At 40.9% G+C, this 27,872-nt stretch overlaps 1 long non-coding RNA gene across 1 annotated transcript in view; it reads left to right on the top strand.

The window, feature by feature from the left end:
* The window catches only part of LOC127462679 (uncharacterized), a 30,111-nt gene extending 9,526 nt beyond the window's left edge, over positions 1-20,585 (top strand). Inside the window, exons 2-3 of the long non-coding RNA XR_007900520.1 lie at positions 15,782-15,863; positions 18,203-20,585. This is a non-coding gene — a long non-coding RNA (uncharacterized LOC127462679). The remainder of the gene's footprint in view (positions 1-15,781; positions 15,864-18,202) is intronic.
* The last annotated feature ends 7,287 nt before the right edge of the window (positions 20,586-27,872 follow it).

Below are 27,872 nucleotides of genomic sequence, written 5' to 3'. Positions count from 1 at the left end.
CCCAGATAACACACGTAAAATCCTCCTGGTGCTTGCAATTTTCTCTTCCTAGTTCAAGGCCCAGCTGTCCTGCGAGGCCTAATCAGCTGACCAGGGGGTGGAGCCGAGGTCGCTTCCAGGGGATATAAACTGCTCCAGGGAGCGTGGTGACCTGGAGCAGGCAAACAGAGGTATGGCATTTTGTGTGGTGGGTTGCATAGGCAGGGTGGGCGGGAAGGGCACAGCCACCCTTCCAGCACTCTCTGGTGGGTTGTGAGGTAGGTGTGTGGCTGTGGGTATTTTTTTTTTTTTTCCCCTGCTACTCAACTTGACCCAGCAATGGTTTCCAAATGAGCAAAAGCCACTGCTGCTGCTCTCAGGGGGACTGTGTTAGCCCAGGCAGAACCCCCAGGAAGGACGCAGCTGTCCAGGTCACTGGCTGCACAGAGTGACTGAGCGTGGTGCTAGTTCCAGAGGACAGTGTGAGAGACGCCTGTGTATGATGTGAGCAGGTGAATGATTTGCTGTGCTTAGTGGCAGAGCTCAAGGAAGAAGTGGAGAGGCTAAGAAGTATTAGAGAGAGTGAAAGGGAAATGAGCTGGTGGATTTGTACCCTTTCGACCCCAAGAGAAGTCCAGCAGGAGATGGTGAAGCCCTGCCCCTTCTGCCATCAGGCAGATGGAGCAAACCAAGTAGATGGGGGGGAATAGAAACAGGTCCCCAATCCAACAGGTAAAGGAATCCCCTCCTGACCCCATCAGCTCCCATGGTTCCCTTAAAGAACAGGTACGAGGCCCTGGACCCAGAGAGTCAGGCAGAGGGCAGTCAAGAAGAGGATCTGTCTGGAGGGTCTCCCGGTTGCACCCCGTCTGCCGACAGATTGCAACCACAGCTATAAAGAAAAACAGAAGGGTAGTTGTTGTAGGTGACTCCCTTCTGAGGGGAACTGAAGGCCCTATATGCCAACCAGGCCCATTCCACAGGGAAGTCTGCTGCCTTCCCGAGGCCCGGGTGAGAGATATTAGTAGGAGACTCCCTGAGCTAATCCGGCCCTCTGGTTATTGTCACACTGGTGGTGGTCCAGGCTGGCAGTGATGACATTAATGACAGAGGTGCCAGGGTAATTAAAAAGGACTTCAAGGTGCTGGGTCGATTAGTTAATGGGACAGGAGTGTACAGGTGGTGTTTGCCTCAGTTCCTGCAGTAGCAGGGATGAATGAGGAGAGGAGTAGGAAAACTCATCAATAGGTGACTAAAGGATTGGTGCTGCCAGCAGAATTTTGCTTTTTCAACCATGGAGCAAATTCTATGGTACCTAGCCTGCTAGAGTCAGACAGGCTTCATTTATCTAGCAAGGGCAGAAGGACTCTAGCCCATAAGTTGCTGGGGCTGATCAAGAGGGCTTTAAACCAGGTTTGAAGGGGGAAGGGGTTGAAACCAGGCTCTCCAGAGATGAGCCTGAGGGTGGAAAACCTAAGTTAAGACTGAAATCAGCAGCCCAGCTGAAGTGCATGTACACCAATGCACACAGCGTGAGTAACAATCAAGAGGAGCTGGAAGCCATCGTGCAGCAGGAAAGCTGTGATGTAGTCGCCATCACAGAAACGTGGTGGGATGACTCACGACTGGAGTGCTGCCATAGATGGTTACAAGCTCTTAAGAAGGGATAGGCATGGTAGGAGAGGTGGAGAGGTGGCTCTATATGTTAGAGAGTCTCTTGACTGTAGAACTTGAAGTCAATAACGATAAGGCTAAATGCCTGAGGATCAGAATCAAGGGAAAGGCCAACAAGGCTGATGTCCTGGTGGCAGTCTGCTACAGACCACCCAATCAGATTGATGGAGGTGATGAATTATTCTACAAGCAGCTGGTGGATGTCTCCAAATTGCCAGCCCTTGTTCTTGTGGGCGACTTTAACCTGCCACATGTCCGCTGGAAACTCAACACAGCGGAGAAGAGGCAGTCTAGGAGATTCCTATAGTGTATAGAGGATAATTTCCTGCTCCAGCTGGTAAATGAGCCTACCAGGGGTGGGGCCCCACTAGACCTACTGTTCACAGACAGAGGGGGTCTGGTGGGAAATGTGGTGGTTGGAGGCCATCTGGGGCACAGTGACTATGAAATAATAGAGTTTTCAATACTCAGGGATGCAAGGAGGGCCATCAGTAAAACTTCTACCCTGGACTTCCACAGGGCAGATTTCAGCCTACTCAGAAGACTAGTTCAGAGAAACAACCCTTGAAAACAAAGGGGTCCAGGAGGGATGGACATGCTTCAAGAACCAAGTCTTGAATGCACAGGAGGAGGCTGTCACAGTGTATCAAAAGGCAAGCCGGAGGGGAAGACGATCTGTCTGGCTGAACAGGGAGATTTTAAAGAAAATTAGGGTGAAAAAGAGAACTTACCGACTATGGAAACAAGAGCTGGCTACTCATGAAGAGTTTAGGAATATAGTTAGGTCATGTAGAAAGAAAATTAGAGAGACAAAGGCACAATTTGAACTCAGTCTTGCCACTTGTGTTAGGGATAACAAGAAGTACTTCTACAAATACATCAATAGCAAAAGGAGGGGCGAGGTAAACCTCCACTCTTTGTTGGATGTGGGGGGGAACATAGTCACAAAAGATGAGGAAAAGGATGAGGTACTTAACACCTTCTTTGCCTCAATTTTTAACAGTAAGACAGGTTGTCCTCAGGACAACTGGCTTCTGGAACTGGTAGACAGAGGTAGGAAGCCAAATAAGCCCCCCTATAATCCACGAGGGAACAGTTAGTGACCTGCTGAGCCACTTGGATCCTCACAAGTCTATGGGACCAGATGGTACTGGAAGGCTGCTCTAGGGTCTCCCTAGGCCTTCTCTTCTCCAGGTGAACAAGTCTCTCAGCCTGTCTTCATAGGAAGGGTGTTCCAGCCCTCTGATCATCTTCATGGCCCTCCTCTGGACTTGCTCCAACAGATCCAAGTACTTCTTATGTTGGGGTCCCCAGAGTTGGACACCGTACTCCAACTGGGGTCTCATGAGATCAGAGTGGAGGGGGTTAATCATCTCACTCGATGTGCTAGTCATGTGTATTGGGTTTGCATTACAAGGTTCTGGGAGCAGTGGGGGCTATAGGAGTGGCTTCTCTGAGAAGCTTCTAGAAGCTTGCCCCCTGTCCAACAGGGCCAATGGCAACCAGCTCCAAGACAGATCCACCGCTGGCCAAGGCTGAGCCAATCAGCAATGGTGGTAACACCTCTGTGATAACATATTTAATAAGGAAAATGTTATTGCACAGAAGTAATGGTGGCCAGAGAAGAAAGGAGTGAGAATATGTGAGAGAAACAACTATGCAGACACCAAGGTCAGCGAAGGAGGAGGAGGAGGTGCTCCAGGAGTCAGACAACACTGCAGCCCATGGTGAAGGCCGTGGTAAGGCAGCTGTGCCACTGCAGCCCATGGAGGTCCACAGCGAGGCAGAGATCCACCTGCAGCTTGTGAAGGACCCCATGCCCGAGCAGGTGGAGGCCTGAAAGAAGGCTGTGATCCCATGGGAAACCCATGCTGGAGCAGACTCCTGGCAGGGACCTGCAGACCCATGGAGAGAGGAGCCCATGATAGAGCAGGTTTCCTGGTAGGACTTGTGACCCTTTGGGAGACTCGTGCTGGAACAGGCTGTTCTTGAAGGACTGCACCCCACGGAAAGAACCTGTGCTGTAGGACCCCTATCCTGTCTCCATGCGCTGCAGGGGGGGAAGAGGTAGAGCCTGGGAAGGACAGAGGGGTAGCAGGAAGGTGTTTTAAGGCTTGTTTTACTTCTTATTATTACACTTTTATTTTGATTTGTAAGTGGAATCAAATATGAATTTATTTTAATTCACAATTGGAAATGTCACTGTCCTTTTGCCTGTGACAGTAATTGGGGAGTGATCTCTCCCTGCCTTTAACTCATGAACCTTTCATTGTATTTTCTCTCCTCTGTCCAACTGAGGAGAGGAGTGATAGAGCAACTTTGGTGGGTGCCTGGCATCCAGCCAGGGTTAAACCGCCACATCATGTTTCTTTTCATGCAGCCCAGAATGTCAAGGAGAAATAGTTGCAGTTTGTTTCTTCCCCAGGGTAGGTGATGGTGGGAGGCTAAGCCTGGTGCCCACCCAGCAGAAGCACCTCTGCCTCTGGAGCTGCAGTGGTGTCAGCCACACCCTGGAGCATCACCATATCACCACTGCTCACAGGCCAAACTCAAAAGAGCTAAGCTAAGCCGAGCCGTGGTTTTCAGTCATCCAGAAAATAGTGGAAGGCTTGCTGAAGAAACATGCAGGGATTAGTAATTTAACAAACAGGAGGTAAGGGTCAGCCTCCAAACATGAGCCTTTGCCTCTGAGGTCACTGCATTTAGAGTATGTATGTGTCTGCATTCGCATGAAACACTGAAGTTCTTGAGTGCAGTGTCTTTTCTCCAGAGCCCGAGGGGAATACCTAAACTGATTTTAACTGTGCAGAGAATTCTTCTGTGAGAATTCCTTTGCAAGAATTCTTTTTTAATGCCTCCTCAGACCTGTTTCTTGTCTTTTCCCCTTTTTGTTTTCCATCAAATTTTAGACTATAGCACATCTAATAACTAAAAACTATAATTCCAGGTTACATGTACTACTGCTGAACAAATATGTTTTAACAATATGCCTGCCTGCCATTTATATTTGCTTCTCATAAATGAGCTTGCTTTTGCCATGGCAAGAGTGCCCACCATAAGAGTTAATTTATGCAAATTCTGAATAATATTCACTTTTAATTCTCTTTTTTCCCTCCCCCCCAGTCATTCACTTGATTCTAAGACTGTCATTCACCAAAGAAATAGTAAAACAGCACTTGATTTAGGAGAGCAATCACAATTCATGTTTCAAATCCTGAATATTCACAATATACTGAGAAAAATTATTACAGAATTATTCATCAAATTGCTTTGAATAACAAATAAATGTTGTGGAATTATGGTCCGACTGCAGACGTTTCACAAAGAGGCAAATACGCTAAAAATATTTAAATAAACTCTTCAGTGCTAATTAAGGTTTAGACTGCAATGCTCTTGGATCCTCTGAGCAGCAAGCTGCTTTGTAACTTATCCCATTGATTTCAGTGGTATGATCGATTCTGGTACAATTTGCAATATAAAGATTTTGCCATGGAAATGCCAAACAATAGAAAACAAATATAATTTGACCGTTTGACCCAGTATCTTCGTTTCTGGCCATAGGCTAGAAGGATCTGAAAAGATGTATTTATTCGCATGAGCCCTAAAGCAAGTTTCTTTGCTTATGTCTTGAGTCTGTTTATAAACTTACAGCAAGTGTTAAGGAGCTGGAGTTTAACTACTTAATATTGCATTCTTCTCTACACTTGGCCAGCCTTAGAAGTCTGTGAAAACCGTGTCCGTAGGTCAGCTGGGATGCCCGATGTGCATCTGTGTATGTAACGGACATGCTGCCTCTGATAACAGCAAGGTTATGTCTGCTGGCTACAGGGATTTGTGCAGCCTGAAATAAGCAGGCAGAGACAGAAGAGAGGCACCAGAAGGCTAATTCCAGATACTGGCTGACAGTTATTTTCTCTCAATTCTTACTTAAATCACTTTGGTTAAAAACTATCAAAACTATTTATTCGTATTTTGCTTAGCAAGGAGCTGTTTTCATCAAAACTGGAGCCAAAATTCGGTGGGTCACATTTGTTTTGTTAGAAGCCCACATGGGGACACTGCTGCAGTAAATCTGCCTGCTTTTGAGACAGATCAGGATTGAAGTGAAATAAAAGTATGGCTAGTTGCAAAATCAGAACTTTTTAACAGACTTCTTCAAAAGGTGCAGGTATTTACATTTAGTCTGCAGCACAATGAAAAACAGTGATCTTACAGGTTCCAGCAGCAAGATCTGCTCATCCCTCTTAAATTCTCCCCTGAATGACAAATACATGTTGTCAAGAAGAAAAACAAAAAAAAAAAAACCTCTTCAAGAATTCGGAGGATGAGGTTTGCATTGACTGTTAATGTTCTCTGTTGCAGATGCAAACATAATTAATGTAATCTAACACATCTTGAAGTAAACTAATGTGCATACAGATATAAACAACAATTCCAGTCTTTTAAAGAGTGCAAATCTGATGCTTATTAGAACAGTTCATAATCACTCCTATTTCAAGTTCTGCATGAGAATGCGCTGTAATGAGGAATTTAAAATTTTCTAATTAGACATGATTTTATAAAACAGACATAATTAAAATGGTGAGGATTACGCAAAGAAGGATGAGAGAACATTTTAAAACAGACAGAAAGGAAGAAAAAGAGTATAAATAAGGAAAAAAATAAGCACAAAGCATCACTGATGCATCAAATTTATCCTTCATAATTTGAAGTGTACTGCAGTTTTTGATTTCACAGCGCAAAAAAACTACCATCGAACATTTTTTATAAGGTTATGCTAGCATAGGTATATTCATACTGACAATTTTATTTGATTAAAGGATGCTTACTAAGCTTTGGAGTTTATTTTCATAAGTTTTAGCACTTCAGAACAGGAAATTGCAGTCTATAGACCTTCGCTGTTATAACTGATCAAAACACATAGATAATAGTTCTTAGCTGTAGAGCCATTGCAGAGCTATTTACCCTGATTTGTATTCAGTGAGAGATTGAACCAAATAAAAATATTTTCTATATATTTCGAAGAAGGAGGGTGATGTTCTTCTGCTGAAAGACAGGAAGGGGGAAGAAGCTGACTCTACAGTGAGCATTTCTTCCTCTTCCACCATGCTGTGTGGGTGCCAGGTGGGATGCTGAAGGCTTGTCTATTCCCCAGCAATGCACAAAAAACACTCTACAGAACAGTTTGTTTGAGGATGAAGGTGACGGAAGATGACTAACCTTTGTTAGCAGGATACGTTGGACCCCAAGGGAAGAGGGATCCAATTTCCTTCTTTTTAATGCATTTAGGAAGATGAGTTCATTTTGCCTTTGTAGTTTTAACAGAGACATTTTAAAAGGCTTGGGAATGAAGCTTTAGCTGGGAGACATATTTTGGTTTGTGTTGTCACAGAACCAGCTGATTTTCCCCAATGGTTTAAGCAATTTCCAGATTGTAACAGGGTATGCCACATATTAGCTAGATACTGAGCAAGAGCCTCTCCAAAGAGTCGCTGCATTTCCAAATGCTCCATACAGGGGGAGAAATTCAAGGAAGTACATATGTTGCTTCTAGTTTCCACAATATTTTGGGTGTGACTGACTAGATTCATATGTTCCCGTATTTCACCAGCAGATAAGTATTGGACTCAGAAACAATTCACCCTATCAATATGAAAGTGATGTGCGAAGCCAAGAACGCTATTACTTAAGTTCTTGCCAACTACCCTTGATCAATAGATGAAGGTCAAGTCACTCAGACACATATATCTATTTCTGATCAACCAGTTCTAGCTGCAAAGCTGGGAAATTGTTTATCAGTTAGGAGCTAATCTGCATATATTAAAAGAGCAACGTTCTTCTTTACTGATAAATAAATATCCATCAATGTTGCAAGCGATAATGTTTATTTTGTGAGGATTTATTGTCTTGACTAAATCTATGACTGATAGCTAAGAAAAAGCATGTCGAAACTCATCCAAAAGTGAACTTGTTGAGTAAAAGGATCTTACTTTTGATGCATTTGTTCAGCAAAAAATTACTAATATAATGCTAATATAATTACTTATATCATAGCAGATGAAATCTACCTTTCTTTTTCCTCTTGCAAATAAAGATAAAAAGGCTTGCTTTGAAAGAGGTCTGAAATTTTAGTAAAAATTAAAATAATAGCTAAACGATAACCTTCTGAAAGAAATTAAAAAGATATGGGGAAAAGATTCCTTGTTCATACTGTAACAGATAAAAAATAAAGACAGTTGACATTACAGTAGTTTTACTCATGACAAGGATATAGAATTTCATGAAGCAGACTCACTAGCAGCATCATGCCCCATCTGCAAGCTAGTATTGACTTTACATTGTCTTTTTTCTCTTCATTTATATGTTGAAATGATGTCTGGCTACTGGCACTTCATCTTCAGCTTCAACAGGAATGCAATTCCTATATGGATCTGGTACTGATACTGGTTAAAGTGTAAGCAATGGCAAGGGCCACAGGTTTCCAATGTGCAGCATTATCCAAAGGATTACTTCACTTTCAGTGGTCAGATCTTTTGGATTATCTAGTTCTGTGTGTGACTGCACCAAACTTCATCACAGAGTGCAGAAGTACCATCAGTTTCTGATCCATCTTCATCATATTAGGGATGCTCTCTCAGGTCGTCTCTCTTCTTCAGAGAAGGAAAATAAAGTTTTGGGAAAAAAAATGTCTTAAGTTTGTCAGGCTGTGCTTCTCTCCTTGGCTCTGCAAATGCCACAGCGGAGAAGATGGCCATGTTCACACCATTGTCCTGTTAGAGCTGGGTTTGTGTCTTTACACTTCATTTGAGATCAATCACATGAATGCTGGTGAACAGTGAGGCCTGCTCACTCCTCAGTGTCAGAGGTAGGATTAGTTTAAACCAAAGAGGCTCCATACAGACAACAAAGAATGACTTTTAGCAAATAATCAATGCTGAAATTTTTCTGACAGCTTGGTAATGGGGAAGCTTTTACTTCAAAGACACAGAGCTTTCCCAGTGCATTATGTACATTTAAGATATGTGCTTTTAATTAAAATTGAGATAAGGACATTGTTCCTTTACATAAAATTTCATGACCTTCAGGTTTGTCAAAAGTGCTGGAATTTATGGACGTTGAAATTTTCTGAGGTACTGTGGTAAGGTGATACCTGCCCTGTCCCAGCAGATTTTAATATGAAGTAACTGGAGGTGTGAAGAAGTGGTCCAGCAATACTGCACTTCTGTCATAAGAGGTGGATTTTTGTATTTGATTTCTTCATTGAAAAAGTCTTTCTGCCTCAAAGTGCAGAATGGACATGTGTATCATGTGTATCTACTTCTTGATGAGGTGTATCTACAATGGACTTTTAGCTATGCAGTCCACAGTTTCAGTGGCTTGCTATTACAAAATGCCTTGGTCTGAAACCAAGTTCTGGAGACCACCCTGAGAGCCATAGTTACCTGCTCTCCAACTTCCAAAGCAAACATTAGTGTTTTTAGTCCCTAGAACTCAGAGATGCCTCACTCAAACAGGGGCCGTCCAACTTATCTTCTACGTAGAGGTGTGAAGGGCTGATAATGACAAAATTGTTTCTTTATAGGAAGGTGCATAATATTTCTATATCCAGTTGATAATAGAAACTACCTCTGACTGCTCAGGGATTTTTGACTGATGGACTAAGGCAGGAAACTACCTGAAATAGCAAATGGGAAGTAGAAAAGACAAAGATGCAGTTCTTATAATTTTATGGTTTATTATATTATGTTGTGTGTGTTTATGTGCTAGGAAAAGCTCAAAAGTATTATCCCTCATTGTTCTGCAATACTTTATTTGAGAATTTCACGGCCAGTAAGACCTAAATAAAGTCAAAGATCCAAACAGCTCATTCTTGGCTTGCACTGTAACATTGCAGTAGCATGTGCTTTTGATGGTTTTATTTTGTTAAACAAAAACATGAGTGAGTTCTTGTTTCTTCTCATCTAAATGCGAAAGATTAATGAATTAAGCTTTGTTCAAGATGAACAAGAATTTCAAAATTATTTTTCTCCTTAGTTAACATTTGATCTGGTCCTGTCAAGATGCATTTTTAAGGTGTTCCTGATCTTTCCCAGTAGATAGTTAAAACTGGAGTCTGCTTTAACAGATTTTCACACTGTAGATGGGCTATTGGATGCTTTAGAGGGTAAGATGTGATTATTGAATATCAGTGGAGAATGTGTCAGCTCCACATGGAGAAGAAGAGGGAAATAAATAGAACAAATCCTCTGATGGAAATAATTCTTAAGTAGAGAGACAGGCAAGAATTATATAAGAAAGAAAAATGTTTAGTCTTGGATATTGAAAGTCATAATTTCACACTGTAGCCAAAAAAGGACTCTGTTTTTTAGCAGAACTGAGAAGCTGGCTTTTACCACTGCTGTAGTCCCCAGTTACAGAGGTGTGAAATGTTTACTTAGAAAGTGCAATTTTTCACAAATGACCATGTAAAAACATTCATACCCATGGGAAAACCCCATTTCATACATGCATGAATGTATCTAAACATCATGAGTTCTATTCACTGGGTCTGTTGCAGGAAGACACTTCCTGGACTGACCTCATCCTCTGAGCCTCACTGGGGACTTTGTCCCCATAGGTGAATTCTGCTGTTGTTCCCTGTTGCTTCTGCTCCCATCAGGGACTGCACCAAAACTGAGTGATAGGAGCTCCTGAACTTGTGTATCATTACCCCATGGTGTGGCCCTTCTTCCCAGTGCCTTCTCCTTGGGGCCATGATGACTTTCTCCAGCCCTACTTCAAAGACGTTTTAACTGCAGGCAAAAACATTATAAAAGGCAAAGACTGGTTCGAGTTTTCCATAAAACCACTTGCCCTACTCATCAGTTTTCACAAGACCTCTGAGAGCAGTGACAACCCAACTGGCCTTGGATTATCCATTCAGAGCAATATTTTGTCTGATAATTGAGTTAAACTAGTTATTCCTATAGCCAGAAAGCATGAACAGGATGATAAGGGAAGACTGATTTATGATCACTTGGTATCTGAAAGGTGTAGCATTCTATTTAACAAATAGTATTCGTGTAGATTGGAAAACACCATAAACACTTTGGAAAACCTTCATCCCAGACCCATATACCACACGTATTTTTTTAACATTTTAATTTAGCTATCTGTTTTGGATTACATAAATTAAAAAAATGAATTCTGTATTTTCTTTCTAAAATAAATCAATTCTGCTACATTGGAATTACCGATTAGATTGAGCATTAGGGAATGTATAAAACTGCATCTTTAACAGACACAACAACATTTCTCAATGAGAATCAAGCAGTTTGCAGTGACCTTCATGTTGATCAGTGGGGGGTCAGTACTGGCATTAAATCATTTTGATTCACAGATGAGATCAACATATTCATATTTGTTTGCCAAATGTGTATTTTAATTTAAGCTTCCTCTGATTGATGCATGTAATTTATGCTGCTTAGAACTAAGGCATCATATTTTTCTTTTTTCCTAACTAACCGGGGGAGACTTTCTTGGAAACAGATAAAGGAAAGAGTCCAGTAATTTGTAGCAATGTGACTACAGCCACACATGTTCTAGAATTAATGTTCTTCATTAGGGTGAGGAGTATCAGCTGTATATATACATCAGGATTTTAATTAACTTGGTCCCCACAACAGGGCACATGATTCAAACTGTTTTTCCTTTTTTTCTTATTAGATGAAAAAAAAAAACCAAACCAACATGATATAAAGTTAAAACAAGAAAAAAACTCAAAAAGCAAACCAAACAACCCCATGTACATACAACAATAAGAAACAAAATCTAAGAGTTGCAGTCAAGGTCAAGAATATTTCTATAAGTCAGAATTAATCATCGGGGTAACTTGGCACTGATGGCTCACAGAGCAGTGGTCTGACTGAGAGGTTAGCAGTTCTATCTACCCACCCTGCTTAGCCCAGTCTGACACAAGGGTAGTGACTCATTCATGGGATAGTTTAAATTCTATTTCATTTACAAGTGACTTGTAATTGGCTGCAAAAAACAGTAACTGCTAAAAAAAAAAAAAGAAAGATCTGGACTTTGAGATACATTTTAGGCAAAAAAAAAAAAAAGCTAATCTTCTATAGAAAAAGTTTTCTAAGTCCTGTTAATCTTACCCATCAGCTACTTTCTCCACAGCTCCAAAATTGCCATAGATATTTTATCATGTAAATAATTGCCATTGAAAAAACCCTTTTTAAAGTAATGTGGGCAAGAGTGGGGCAGTGCATTTTATGCAGTCTCAAGCATGACATGTATCAGACCCCAGATGGTTTTGTATGTTCAGGCAGTCCCACATGGAGCTGGGTATTGGGTTAGGTAAAACTAGCACTAACTCAATGTAGCTCAATGGCTGAGAGTACAGAGAGGGTCTAACACGAGTGAATCCAGCACTGTCCTGCACTGTGACAGGTGGGTTTCCCTTTCAGTGAACCCTGAAATCACTGTCCAGGGTAAAATGCACCTTACACTGTGAATGACTGGTTCACATTTCCCCTGTTCTCTGTGTAACCAAAGTGATGACCAGACTTGCGGCCATGTTGGCTCAGAGTTTTGTGTTTCACTGAGCCTGAATTATATCTATGAAAAAAGCGTGATGAGTGAGCCTCCATGGACTTAGCATGTCCATGAGTTTGAGTACGTAACTGAAGTCTGAATGCTTGTATGAACTGTAGCTGAACAAATAAGCAGGGACTCATGGAATTTAGATACACAATTTTCGAGATGGATCAAACAGCTGTAGAAAAGCTATTCTCCTACCAAAAATGAATGCAGCTGACAGCTTTTGGAGACCTTTCATTGCTTTTCAAATCCCCACTCTCCCATAGTTCATTTTGCTATGTAAATGAGGTTATGAAATATGGGGGAGCAAATTCATACTTTGATTTTTCTTTTAACCTATGCCTCCACTTGAGGAGAAGTAGCAATTCCAAATGAAAGAAAAAATTAGGCAGAAGTTTAAAATGTCTTTGAATTCTGAAGTTTGGCTATTCGTGTGCATTGCCTAGAATAGCATTACTATCATTTGATAAAGAATGAAAAAATATTGACTTAAGCAAAGTTCAACAAAATTTCAGAAAATTCCCTCCATCAGATTTTATTTGTCCAGGCTAGTATGTTTTTTTGAGGGGGTGATGGAGTGGTGTCTTCCATTTGCGAAATAAGGCGTATAGCTTGTGCCTGACATTGCTTCTTTAAGGCAAGCATATGCATTACAATTTCATCAAATGTTTAACTGACTGAGGTAGAAAAGCTGAGAGTTTGGATGAAGGTGTATCACTTACAAGAAAACATTTCTGAATATTCAGTTTGCATTTCCTTCTGATTTGACAAAGCCACAAGAATAGGAGTTATTTGCTTTTGGAGCTGTAGGAATGTGAAGATATAGAAGTCTGTGCAACTGAAGAAATCTGGGCTTTACAGACTTTTTGTTGCTCTATATTCTACTGCTTTCTTAATCTTAACATCTGACCAACATCCAACAGCGCATGAGTAAGCATGCCAGATGTGTTCTGTCTGTTCTTTCCTGCTTTCCCCCAAAAGGGTGAAGCTATATTTTTTTGTTTTAGAAGTAACAAGAATGGTGACATAATATGTATCATACGTCCTATCTCTGTATCTCCTTACAGTGTCTTGGAATCATAGAATTGTTTGGGTTGGAAGGGACTTCAAAGATCATTTAGTTCCAACGCCCCTGCTGTGGACGGGGACACCTTGCAGGTTGCTCAAGGTCCCATCCAGCCTTGACCATTTCCAATGGCCTTGAACATTTCCAGGGATGGGGCACTCACAACCTCTCTGGGCAACCTGTTCCAGTGCCTCACCATCCTTGCAGTAAAGAATTTCTTCCTAACATCTAATCTAAACCAACCCTTGTTAAGTTTTAAGCCATTACCCCTTTTGTAGTTCTACGCATGTTTGCACATGCAGGTATTCAAGAGAGAGAAAAAGATAAACTCACATACAGTTCCATACAGACCTTCCCAGAGTGCACGTCCTGTCTTGCTGGTTAGAGGCAAAGTCAGTGGGAAGTTCCTTGCTCTCTGAATGCAAGTGAGCATTTGATGCTCACTGACCTTGGATATTCTTCATTCTCTGCAAAGATGATCTTTATCTTTTCTATAGAAATTGCTATTGTGCTAGAAGATTGTTTGTGCCAGGGACTAACATGGAATTAGCTTAATTTATGCAATTTGTGTAATATTATTGGTTGGGAGTCAAGGCAAAGTAAGCTGAACTGGCACATCTTTTACAATTTGTAAAAGACTCCTTGTTTGAACAGAGATGTCTGCACCGGTGTGACAGTGATCCTCACCTTTAACAAGGATTGCATCACAACAGTGAGACACAGTTTATTTAATTAAAGAAATTCAAAAGACATGGACAAAATCTGCATGCAGTTAAATCTTTTGGAGTTAGCTTTAGCGTAACTTTTGCCTTTGACACAAATTCAAATAAGTCTGACTTCTGATTACATACTTCCTACCCCATCTATTTTAGACATCCAAGATGTAATTCTGAGCAACTAATATCCTAAATTCTTTGCAATTAATATCCTAAATTCTTTATACAATTAACAGAAGGGCTATATTTCTGAAAAGAGGTAGATTTGATACTAAAGTTAGGACAGATTTCCATAGCTCTGAAATAGTGGAAAATAGATACACTGTAGAGAAACGTGAAGGATCCTAACATGCTGACAAAATATCCTAGGGATCTTGGCACAGTCTTAAAGAGCATAATCCTGGTAAAAGAACACTAGTCCTTCTTTGCTATTTACCAGTAAGTCTTCTTTGTTTGTTTCAAGTATCTTAAACTGTCCTGTTAATCAGAGTAATAGAAAAGATGCCTTTTATTAGTCTGGAGCTACTGGAGCCAACTGATGCTTTAAATCTTTGCATTTCTGATAAGATAAATTGCATGTTTAAAGGATGACAAATTACACAGAGTTATATTTCACTATGTCACAGTGATTTAGAAAATCACTTCACATTATAAACATTTTTTATTTAAGAACTATTAGAGCACACATTTTTGGTTGATAATAACCAACAAAAGCTATTTATTTTGGATTTAACACAAACATGTTTAAGGCTTCTCTGAGAACACAACACTGTCTCATTTTATCTAGGGGAATAATGTTATTGTTTAATGGTAAGAAGAAATCTAACTGAGTGGTTATATCTGTTGTATAATGAAAACAGTAAACCTACACTTGATGTAGAGATGCATGCCTGGAAACAGATCTAGCAGTCAAAATCCAGGTCGCACAGCTCCTTTGTTTATGAAAATCACAGGTCATCAAAAACCTGCCTATTATTTAAGCCATTTATCAGCTGATTATTTCCATACCATTATTTCTTTCACTATTCTAAGTCACCAATAATTTAGAAATATTGACAAATGTTTCTTAAAAAAACAAGCTCACGCTGTCTCTGCAGGTTGATCAGATGAGCTCTCTCTTGTACATCGGAAAGCTGACTACTTTCCAACAACTTGATTTCACAAATGGAAAAACAGCATCTGTTTTCCTGCAGCTCCACATATGGCTCTCACTGTTGCTGCACGGAGCTAAAGCAGGTAGCCCCTGCGAGCACGGCCCTCCAGAGCCCTGCAGCCCCCCGGGAGCAGCCACCACCGTTCAACTGCGAGGGACACTGGTTCCCCAGGCAGTTGGAAGTCTGTACTTCATCAGCATATGCAAAGCATCCCTCCCAACATCAACTTGTAGGGAAAAATGCTCAAATGTGTATTTAGGACTCCTGCGCTTGTCTATTTGATGTGGCAATTTCAGTGTATCTACTACAAGGCATGATTGCTCAAGGACTTTAGCAAATGTCTAGCCGTCGTCAATGGACCATGAGAGGACCTGAAATAATTTGCAGGCAGAGTTGTCTGTGCATGTGAAGAAGGGAAACAGAGCATCTAAGCTAGAATTAAGATAAAATGCATGTACTTTTTCTCCACGGCACATGATTATTTTTGGCTCTGTAATGTATGCTATCCAGCAGCTCTTGCTGGTCTATTCACAGGAGTTTGAAGCTCAAGTCAAATAAAAATATCAAGGCTTTTTTTTTTCTTTTTTTTTTCCTTTTCATAGGTTTTGGTAAGCACATGTGCTTGTGAAGGTCAAGGGACTGGCAGCATCAGAAATTGAATTTCTGAATACATCCACAGTCCAGGTATATTTCAGACAGATGCTCTCATTCCCAGACTGCCCTGCCAATGACCTTAACCCCGATTTGGAAGGACAACCCAATCTACTATAAAGAGGAAAGGTGATTTAGTCTCCAGCCATGCTGACAGAGTCTTGGACCTCTCTGAACACAGTTTGTCATTTGTGCTGAAACATCAAATCATTTGGTAATGTGAACTATCTCCCACTAGCGATTAAACTGAGACTAATTACTAGTCTTTCCCTCTAAAATCTGACTCTGAATAATCCCAGTGATAAAATTTTCGCTCTGTATTTTCATCTTCATAACAAAATGTAATACATAACTATCTATTTAACCATATACTGGTATTATTGTTTCCAACTACTTAAGGCCAGACTCAAGAAAAGAAAAGATAATTTTCTATGGTCATTGTTGGAGACTGCATTATAGCAGAGTATAATTTAACAGAAAGCTGATTTGCTCAAAAGTATCTTTCCTTCCTTCAAAGCATTTATCCTCATCTTCAAAGCCACCAACTGATCCCCAAAAGCACTTTGGGTCAAATCTAACACTGATAAATAACTCTACACTCTCTGGTGAGGTGGTATCTCAGCTCATGGCACAATAAAATCACCACGGTCCAGGAGAAATGCTGACACATGGCTGCAGCAAGGCACCTTTAGAAGAGAATAGCACAAACTTGGAAGTTGGCTGCAATCCACCTTTGGGGCAGGAGGAAATAAATATAAGCCCATGACTGTAGTTCCCACGGAAGAGGAACAGCCAGCAGCACCTCAGGAATGACCTCAGACAGATAGGGACAGCAGGTGGGTCTGAAGAAGGTGAAGGCAATCAAGTAAGAGATTAAGAAAGAATGAACACAAAGAGAAAGAGGGGAAAAAAACCAGAAGACAGAAGAAATAAAGAGAGAAAAACAGAGGAATTAAAGCCAGTGAGAGGATGTATATGAGGCAAAGATAGTGTCAAATGTGCTCATCAGCTCAAGGAAAACAAAGCTCAACATGATTTTGCTTGATGCAGGGAAAAGAAACATCCCATTACTGAAATCTGTGACAGGCTACAGCATTATTCTACTCTCCTGTGTCAGGAAAGAGCTAGTATTGTTTAACCAGCCAGGGCAGACATCAGACTGTGAGGGACAGTGAGAAAGAGAAATGCCAGCTTGGCTGCTGTTTTGCAGGGTGGTAAAACTCTTACTTTTCACTAAAGTGGAGAGCTGAGATAAACAAGGTCTTACCATGGTTCCTGGCAAAAAGCCATCTGTATTGCTTTGCTTGACCTCTTGTAGCTTTAATCTTACCCTAACTTACTTAAATGTGTGTTGTGAAGCAAATGCTCTCTGCATGCTCTGCAGAACTGGGGCAGGTGAAAAGTTCACTGTTCCCTGAGCCCAGAGGGAGAGACAAGTTTTGTGGGTCGTAGTCTCCCATATCTAGGATTTGGCAGAATTTTCCTATCACTATGTAGCTATCCGGCTATCTCATTTGGAAAAGTAACAGGACCTACACTGAAACTGAAAGGCCAGGAGGGAAGCAGAGTCCCAATGTGCTGTATCTGCCACAGACAGGCACCGTGGCAAGCAAGCTGTGGGTGTCTGCGCTGCATGGCTGCTGAATATCTTCTGATATACTGAAATACTGATACATACACGGAAAATTATGTTGGAGCCATTAAGTAGTTACTTTCAGCACTTGGAGAGTCAATGCACTGTATGGTAAGTACAGAAATCCAGTGCTTTCCAGCAAATTTTCAGAATAACATGAATGATCGTTGTACAACTGCACTCTTAAGTGCCAAAGTTTCTGTTTGTTTGATAACCTCAGTTGTGAATGTATTAGTAAAGATACGTTTTTATTTGCGTTGTGATACACGTGGCAAATGGAGAGGATTCTTTCTGTCAGGGTACTTTATCCACAGATAAAGCTCTTTGAAAAGAAGATATCCAAGTCCAGTTAAATATAACAACTTCTTATAGGAAAAACACTGACATATCAACGATGTAAAAACAGGCACTGTGACATTTTTAAAAGTCTGATCTCCTTTTCAACACTGAGGTCTGTGTTTTTATGTTGAACCAGGCTTCCAGGTAGCGCTCCATTTCACTCAGTGAAATGCCATGGATATGTTCAAAAAGAGCAAAATTTCTCCCTTAGAGAGCAGTAAATTTTCCAAGTGTTTGCAGTTTGTTCTTTGCAGATGGATGAAAAAAGGAGGGAATCCACCTCAGAAATTATTAGAATACTGTCATAGTATCATTCATCTTGGCAAAAGTTGACTGAGCAGATGATGAAGATCCACTTAACTTGGACTCAATCAAAGGTTTTGCTATTTTCATTTCACAGGCCAGATGTAGCTCATCACCAGTTGGAGCTGATTTCAGAAGAGGTGTTAGAGTTTGCTAGTCCAAGAGACGATCTGATCCAGGCATCAAAGGGAGCCACGAGAGAAGTGTGTACTCTCCCCCCTGCTTGCAATTGTCTGCGGCACCGCCTGCTCACTTCTGACAGCCCCATGCCACCCTCCCAGAGCAAGGGCTCCCAAGTTCCCTTCTTCAGCCCTTCCCTCCCCAACCCAATCTACCATCCTGCTGGCAGCCAACTAAAGAGTGCAGACTTGGTGCCTGCACAAAAGTGAGGAGGAATTACTAATAAACACAAGCCTGTGCACTGGGAAAATTAAGAGCCAACTTCGTGCTGTGTGTTCACTTGACTCATCCACACCTATGCACTGAGCAAGGAGGTAGCTATCTCCTCGCACTTCTCCTTTGTGGCTTTTAAACTTTTTCACTCTTTTGTGGGGAATACATTCTAAGTTATGTGTGCAGCATCTGTTGCCTGGTTTTTCTGACCCATGCCAGAAGCTTTTCTAGTCTAAAACGACTGAAATGGTTTATTGGTGAGGCCCACAGTATTCAAGATACAAAAGGTTGATCAATACCCCAGCAGGATGCAAAAAGAGCGTGAAAATTTTTCTTACCCTTTCTTACATCCTTAAAAAAAATGTGTGCCTGAAATATTTACACCGATCCTCCCCAATTTCTATCACTGGTTCTAATCAGAGTTCAGTATGTCTCTTGGAAAAAAAAGCCCTTGCAAGCAGTGATATATAGATAATGTCAATTACCGTGGCATTCATGCAGTAGAGCTTTGTTTTGTTAGACTGTGATTCAGCCTCATACAAAGGGTCCACCTGACACATCGTGAACTTCAGAACCTAACCAGAATTTCTCTGGGGTTTACATTTTTCTTGATGCTACCCAGGGTGACTTTTCTCTCTCTTACAGGTTTTCTGGGAGTGGGTCATGGGATTCTCTGACACATTTATAAAACATTTATAAAAAGCATTAGCAACTTAAAGCTTTCTGTCTGATGGTATTTCTTCTCTTTCCAGTTTCTGGTCAGATAATTTTAAAGACACTCTAACCAGCAGAGCAGGAAAACTTCATTAGGATGTTGCAATCAAACTAGTAAAATAGTTATTTGGGTTTTCCAGCATATTTCCAGCACAGATCTATGTTGAAGTCAAAAAAGGTAGTCCAGTTACAGACTTTACAAGGTCAAATTTTTGCCTGGTCAGACTTTATGTTGGTTGCTTACAATGTTCTGTTCCAATAAAGACTATTCAAATCCACGGACTCCAAGTGTGTGAATGGATGAACCAGTCAAAATTCCCGTTGTAACAATGCATTATAGGATATTAGAATAGCAAATATATATATCAGTGTTAGAAAAGATGAGCTGTCAGTTTTGTTCTTCTCCTTTCACATTTCTTCATTTTCTTCCTTATCATCATGCCAACGACAGCAGCTAACAAAACATTTAAAAAATGGAAAAAAACCCCCACCATTGCCCCAGCAATCACCATTTGGAACATTTTCATAAATGTTCTTTTCAAGACATGCCCTACTCAATGAAATAGATGCCTGAAATCATGCATACTTCAACGTATTTCCTTTTCACATTCCTTCTGGACGTGTATTTATATGCCAACTCGTCTTCATAAATTTCATACTGGCCTTATAATAGCACAAATTAATGATGCCACTAGAAAAGAACTCAGCTGCTTTCAAAGGAGCAATAATCATGTCAGAGGTGCAGTTGGCATGAAGATGATTGAGTTGCACCTCTTCTCTGAGATATTTTCAGGGATGAATCATCCCTTACATAACATATAGCAACGGACAAATTTTCCATGTTATTCTGATACCTCATGCCATCACATTTAATTGTGTAACAGTCAGTCACTATCGCATAAATTTGCGTCCTCAATGATTTGTTGTAAGACCGTGGTAGATGTGTTTTCGGTAAGCTGATTTGAGATTTCAGGAGACACGTGTCTGACACTGCACTGATTGCAGGAACTGCAGGATAGTGATACACCTTTCTGAAGACAAACTCTCTTTCTGACTTTTTGATGTGAGCTAATTGAAACTCCTCTCTTAAGCATTAACCCCCTTATTGTGAACAATTAAATGGGAAAATTATAGACAATAAAAAATCACTTTATTGTAAATAAAGGGTCTTTATTACACACTTTACCTTTTTCATATGCTCATAGATCAAAAATTTGCTTTACTGCTTGTGACATTTTCCAGGCTATGCCTTACATCTCTTTTTAAGGGAAGTTTAGAACAATTATTCATCTAATATTGTAAGCGAAGTACGCTCACCAAAAGCCACATGCTCTTCCTGTACCACGGGACAGCTACAGCGTTGCTGATGTGACACAGGCTCTTATCAGACTTTCAAGTTGGTCTTCTAGAGTATTCTTTAGCTTACTGAATATTTTAATAAACCAGAGTTCATTTTTAGACAACGAATACTTTTACTGAAATTTTTCTTTGTGGACTCTGGTGAAGAATGAAAGTACACAGTAGAAATTTAAAACCAATAGTTCCATACCTGGCAAGGTCAGGAATATTGGCCTTCCTCAGAGAAATGTTTTTAGTAGAAAACTGTAGATCTGGCACAGTGCATCAGGCTGCTGTTTCACACAGTGCTTCACTGAGTATGGAATATCCATAAACCGCCCTCTCTTCAGGGCTGATAATGTCTCACATCAGCTTAGTGTGTGACACTCCAGTATGCCAGCGAGTGGTGAAGTGGGTTTATATCTGCATTGACTTTAACCTTACCGAGGGTGATTCATCCTGTTTAACTTTAGTACCAAGTGACTAAGTTAGCAATCTAGGTGCCCTACAACTTAGGTTGATTGGGTTTTGTACTGGTGCATTAAAATTCACAGCCTTGAGCTACGTCTCTCTCTCCTTCTACTGAGCCTAGCTTACCTTAGTGAGGTGCCAAATAGTACATGGGATAAATTATATTAAAATCTCATGATATTCTGAAAGAAAGTTAAGGCCTGTAACTATTAGAGGAGAATGTCTGTTAACAATAGAAATACCAGATCATGGTTCCTCTGCTAAGGACAGTTGATTAGAATTTTACTAACACTGATATTTCAAAATCTTCAACAGATACTGAGTTCTTTTTACAAGAGGTGTGGGGGATGCACACATGCATTATCTAACATATTCCACCCCATGGACACCTCCATGAAAGATCACAGGTGTCATCTAGTGCTAGTAGACGTTTATTCTGGGTGAGTGATTTTAACATAAGTCTTTACTGAATGAGTTCTGCACAAAGTTCAAGAGAGGGCTTATCTAAGCCACGGCAATGCTGAAGAAGGGAAAATCTACAAAAAATATTTACACAAGATCTCAGCAAAACTAAGTTGTTCAATGTACATGGCACCATATGTCAAATCTTTTATATATCTCTCTGGATAAGCAGAGAGAATCAAAGGTGAAAGCTGGTTACAAAAGACATCTGACAGCAACTCATGTTCTGGGAAGTTACATAAATAAACCAAAAAGCAAGCCAGTAAACAGCTTCTTCACTTTTGTTTCCAGAGTTATAGACAATTGCCTTGGCTGGTCATATTTCTTTGGTGGTTTGCCTATAAAAACAATCCAAGAACAATTACTGTAAGTTGTTGGACAATGTTTTTCTAAAAACTATTACTTGAGCGAACAATCACACTTCTACAAAAGAGCAAAATTATTTTATGTTCTCTGTTTAAATAATCTGGCATTCATTTCCCTGCTTTTCCTTCTTTCTGAGTGTCCTATGGCAATCTGCTCCCATCTGATGGAAAGCTCATGTATTTCTGTAGCTCTGTGAATAAAACGAAACTTTTTTTTTTTTTAACAGTAAATTAGAACAAGATTCTGTATTTTCACTGTAATGCTTTTGGCTCTGTAGTGAGGTAGTGACACTCAATAACTTTCTCTGTAAAGAGGTGCCATTTCTTTCTAAAAAGAATGAAAGATTGTCAAGAAATGCACTAAAAGCCAGGAAATCCATAACATTTTGAAGTTAGGAAGTTTTCTGCATGCAGTTACATCCACTAAGGTGGCATTCCAGCCTCCTCACATGGCCTGCAATACATCAAGTATTCCTATCCCCAGTTTGTGGAAATCTGCACAAACTGGTAAGTTGGCACACAGATCTGATACAAGGGTCCCAGTGTTTATAATAGTTTTGAACATTCCAAACTGAGTTTAGGGCCTTAAACCAAAATGGAATCCTTTGGCAATACACAGCTACACTTAGGCAAAAGTGTATAAAAAATCGTTATTCAAGAATTTGAAAGAATTGCATCTTTTTTTCTTTCCAAAGGAAATTTGCATTGAATCTATAATATGAACCTAATTCAAATGAACTGGTTTTATTCCCATGGAGAAATAAAAGTTTCTATGAAGATTTGTCACACGGTAGATATTTTTCCCACTGTGGTGGCTTGACCTTGGCTGGACGTCAGGTGCCCACCAAGCTGCTCTATCATTCTGCTGCTCAGCTGGATGGAGGAGGGGAGAAAATAAGATGGAAGGCTTGTGGGTCAAGATAAGGACAAGGAGATCACTGAGCAATTACCATCCTGGGCAAAACAGACTTGACTTGGAGAAAATTAATTTAATTTATTGCCATTCAAATCAGTGTAGGGTAATGAGAAATAAAAACTAAATCTTCAAACACCTTCTCCCCACCCCTCCCTTTTTCCCAGACTTAACTTCACTCCTGATTTCTCTACCTCCCCCCTCCCTCAGGGGACTGGGAATGGGGCTATTGTCAGTTCTTCACATGTTGTCTCTGCTGCTCCCTCCTCCTCACTCCCTGCTCCTTCTCCAGTGTGACATTGCTCCTATGGGAGACAGTCATCCCCAACCTTCTCCAACGTGAGTCCTTCCCACAGATTCTTCACAGACTGCTCCAGTGTGGGCTCATCTCTCCATGGGTCCACAGGTCCTACCAGGAGTCTGCTCCAGCATGGGCTGCCCACAGGGTCACAGCCTCCTTCTGGCACATTCACTTACTCCATCATGGGGTCCTCCATGGGCTGCAAGGGGACAGCCTGCCTCACCGTGGTCTTCATCACAGGCTGTAGTGGAATCTCAGCTCCAGCATCTAGAGCACCTCCTCCCTCTCTTTCTTCACAGACCTGGGGGTCTGCAGAGTTGTTTCTCTCACATATTCTCTTCTCTCTCCAGCTACTCCAACCCCTGGTTTTCTCTTTCCCTTTCTTAAACACATTATCCCAGGGGCACTACCACCATTGCTGATTGGCTTGGCCTGGGCCAGCAGCAGGCCCATCTTGGAGCTGGCTGTCATTGGATCCACTGGCCACAAGGGAAGCTCCTAGCACCTCCTCACAGAAGCCACATCAGTTGCCCCCCCACTACCAAAATCTTGCCATGCAAACCCAATACACCCTCAAAATTTCAAAATAAAATTGCTGTTATTAAAGACTTATAGAAGTCATACAGTATTCAGTTGTTTGGGTTTTTTTAATTGAAGGGTAGAACTCAGCATCGAGTTTTTCAAATTACATTTTTGTCAGATATGTGACTAACAGCTGGGTAGTTAGCTGCTTTTAATCATATTGTTCTCACAACTTGTGTCAGCATTGCCTAGAGCTACAGAAAGCTGCTCAGTGTTGTAGAAATTGAGAATCTAGTAAACAAAAATCAGTGTAAAATGTGAACAAAACTACACCAATACGGATTTAGACAAAAGGATGTGGGAAAGGGTAAACACTCACTCTCTTCTACCTAGTCTGCAAATAGGAGAGGGAAATGGATGCAACATGGGCATCTCTGATGGGCAGAAGGGCATGTGGTTTACGGCAGCAAAGGTGAATGGAGGTGGGGGGGATGTGGTAGCAGGGAAGCCAGATCCCAGCTGCTGTGTAACCATGGGCAACTACGTGGACTCACAGGGAATTTCAAAGGTGCCAGCACAACTGTCTTTGGGGTCTGCCAAACAGCCAGATGCTGGTGCAGAGTGAATATTTTAGACCATTTGCCATACTGTTTTCAGAATTCTACCTGATCGTCTTCCCATATCTTTTGGAAAACCCAGTGGTATGTTAATTACCAACTTCATAAAAGAAAAAAAATATCCACAGTAAGCTTAATGAGTTTACAGAACTTTTGCTTAAATGCAAGACTAAAAAAAGGATGCTATTACAATCAGTGTGTTAAAATTCATGGACAATGTGTAACATTCATGGCATCTTTGATTAAAAATGAAATTTCTTTTTTCTGTAACACCCAGGGATTTTCATTAAATCAAGATGATGATCTTAACTGCAGCTACTAAAAGCAGCAGCTGGCGGTGAAACTGGTAGAGCTATATGGCCTGTGACATGTGCTTTCCCTACTTCTCACCTCTAGTGAGGCAACACATATCTTCTCTATCTTCCTTCCTCCTGAAAACCCTCTCACCACCGGCGAAATATGAGAGTCCTGTAATAATGCGTGGTTAAGTCGCTCCGATGAGAAGGGTAAGCTGAAGGTATAGATTTGCAATCGGTAGATGCCTGTCTGTTGATTAGATATAACTGTGTTTTTATTTCCATCTCTCCTCCAGAGGATATAAAAGCAGTCACCTGTCAACCCAATCCAGCAATGAAATTCAGCGGCCTATTGTCCCAATCACTGCTTTCAATCACTCTAAACGGTCTCCAGAGACAATCATTATTATAGGACATGTTCCTAAGAGTAGATAAATGGAGCTCAACCTGCCAGCCTGCATAGGGAAAGATGGACAGTCTTGGCCAAAAATATGAAAGGGCCTGGAGCTTTATTGACATTTACATCAAAAATAGTTAGCAATGAAAGCAGCTGTTGTGGAGAGCTTTCACCACAACGTGTTTGGAATATGCTGTGAATTGAAATACAGACCTCCTGACAAGCAATTTACCTTCTGTCATTCTCCATGTGCTTGCAGCATTACTGGGTACTTGCTGTGATAGCCCACTTAAAGCTGCACATGTGTACAGTTTGGATGAAAGATTAACTGCAATTTGAGGCAGGAAGTAACGAATTGTGGAGTGTCATTCATAATGGCCGACATTGTCATCTGCAGGGTGACACCACAGCAAGAAGGTGCCTCTGTTGTGATGAGCTTATAGATTCAGATGTCATTCATCCTAATGAAGATCTGCCTACAGTTCTAATAAGCAGAGTGTGAGACAGCTCAGGATTATAAGCATTAATCTGCCTTGTTTGTTGACATTAACATGATGACTAAAATGCCATTATGCAAGAGATTCTTTCAAAAGCTATTAAAAAGGGGCAATCTTAATAGGAGTATTACAGCCCAGAACAAAATATGTGCCAGGAGTTAATTTCCATGTTTACTCTTGTCATTTTCTACACTGTATTTTTCCTCCTCTAAGTAACTTAGGCTGCACAAAAGTTTTTGGTATTTCATGAGCATAATACCACTTACTGTAGCTGAAATACAACCCACATGCTGGTTTCCCCTAATGCAAAAGGTAAATCCATTAACCCATGGTGCTGATAGCAGATAATGTTAAATACAAATAACAATGCAATAAATATTTAGCTGATATTTTGTGGAAATAACAAACCCGAATCATGCCAAGCACACTTGAAAGGAAGACTTGTGATAATATTTAATTTAAATAATTGACCTAGTCTATAAGTAGATTGGATTTTCTTTTCAGCCACAGAAATAAGCCATTTTCAAACCAATGTGGTGCTCTTGACTATGGGGGTCAATGGAGAACTGCCAAGGCTGATTTTTCCAAAGACATCAAGACTCTTACAAGTCATTATCAACTGGAATTGAAATAAATCTGTGTGTAAATCTCTATTTAAAGAGGGCTAGAAGGAGGATATTAAGGATTTTGATCTTTATCCCTGCAGAAGCGGATGACATACATAAAAATGGATGTGTGCCTGTCTTTGCAACTAAGCTTAAAAGAAAACTGTATTCACTAGCAAAATCCAGACAGCAATCTAGTATATGCAGATATGGAATAAAATATTTTCTTTCTAGATGCATCTAAGAGACCCAGGGGTCAGGTTTTAGAGGACAGTGATGCAGATGGGGGATCTCTTTGAGCTTATAGATGCTTCTGCATTTTTTTTTTTTTTCACACCTAGTTTTTAAAAGCAACTTGAAAATTCTTAATTTTTAGTTTATGTAAGACACATTTCAACAGAACATGGATATTTTTGCTGTCTGGATGTGGAGCAAACTACACTCCGCAGTAGGAGATTTGGATTGGGGATAGGTTAGTTAAAGATCTTCTAAAAAGGTTAATCAAAATCTAGTGGCAGCTGTTACCTTTGTAATGTGTCAGTGGAGAAAAAGGTGAAAGATTTATCTTGATGTATGTTTGTCTATATATCAGTGGATGCAGGTGAAGCAATTTAAAAACAAGAAGGACCTGGGAGACATGCTGAGGGCCAAGGAAAATATAGACTGCATATTCTTAAGCCTTTATATCTTTGTGAAATGGACAACACTATATAGTCCTGTCTACCGGAGTTCAGCAAGAAAGGAGTGGGAAGTAAATCCATTTTATGTGCAGAACCACTGTAGGCTGCTTCTAATGAGAGCTGGGATGTGGGAGCCTTATTGCAATTCTGTGAGTTAGTGACTGAAAACTACATGGAACAGCAAAGCTAGGCATGGATTTTCATTTTCTTTTCTCACAAGGGCTCTTTTTGCTACTACGTCAGGACACCCTTAGAAAGGTTCTTTTATTACACTAATCTAAGCACATCTAAACTGGAAACTAAAATTGCCAGAAGATGCATTTACTCCATAGGAGATCCAGCTTCCTTCAGGAAGTAAAAGATGTCCCATTTAAGGTGAAGGATAAATGGCCAGTTTATGTCAGGTTTATACTTTGGGCTACAGGTCAAGTCTAGTATGGTATCTAAAAAGGCCTTCAGGTGGGGAAGACACTGGACTCCAAATGCAGTAAGTGGGATGAGTTAAAAGTCTTGGATAGGGGTTTAAAAGGGACATAGCTCAAAGCAAGGAGTTGCAAGAAGTCGTGGTGCAACGTTTTAAGCACAGACAGATAAACGAATACCACTGATGGAAATAATCCCAAACATCAGGTTATGGTAATCTCTAATGAAAGCAGGGATATGGTCTCCTTTCTAGCAGTCAAACTGGGCACAGGTTTATTAAATGACAGGACCTAGAGAAGATGGCATTTCCCTTCTCCCCTGTTTCTGGGACAGAGTAGAAACTGGTGCTGGAGGGCTCAGGTTCATCACATTTCTTCCATTTGACGGGTCCCTAAATTCCCTCTCAGGCCTCTTGATTGGTCAGGATTTTTGGTGTGGACTCCAGTCTTCCTGTGGATGCACGGGCTTTTTCTTAGCAGGTGAGAACACCATTTCAAATAAGAGGTTTATGCTGAATGGGCTGAGCTGCCAGGCACGAAGCTCCCTTGTGCCAGGGACTAGCAGGAGGGCAATGAGGAGATCCTAGCATGGAGATAGGCACTGGCCTCTGTCTACCCCTTGTTGTTGAGGTGGACTATGCTCTGAGGGTCTGAAGCACAAGGCTGCACTCACACAGAGGTATCCAGTGCTGCTTCTTGTCTTCTCCATTACTACACAGTGTTAACATCCTGGCAGCACTGCCAGGCAGTTCTGCTGGCTGTTTCAGCTGGGTG

Source organism: Manacus candei, unplaced genomic scaffold (assembly GCF_025592945.1).
Source record: "Manacus candei isolate 608988 ecotype Guabito, Panama unplaced genomic scaffold, ASM2559294v1 h1tg000008l, whole genome shotgun sequence".
In the NCBI taxonomy this organism is placed as follows: domain Eukaryota; kingdom Metazoa; phylum Chordata; class Aves; order Passeriformes; family Pipridae; genus Manacus; species Manacus candei.
The sequence above is the reverse complement of the archived record's forward strand: the minus strand, read 5'-3'. Positions and strand labels throughout refer to the sequence as shown.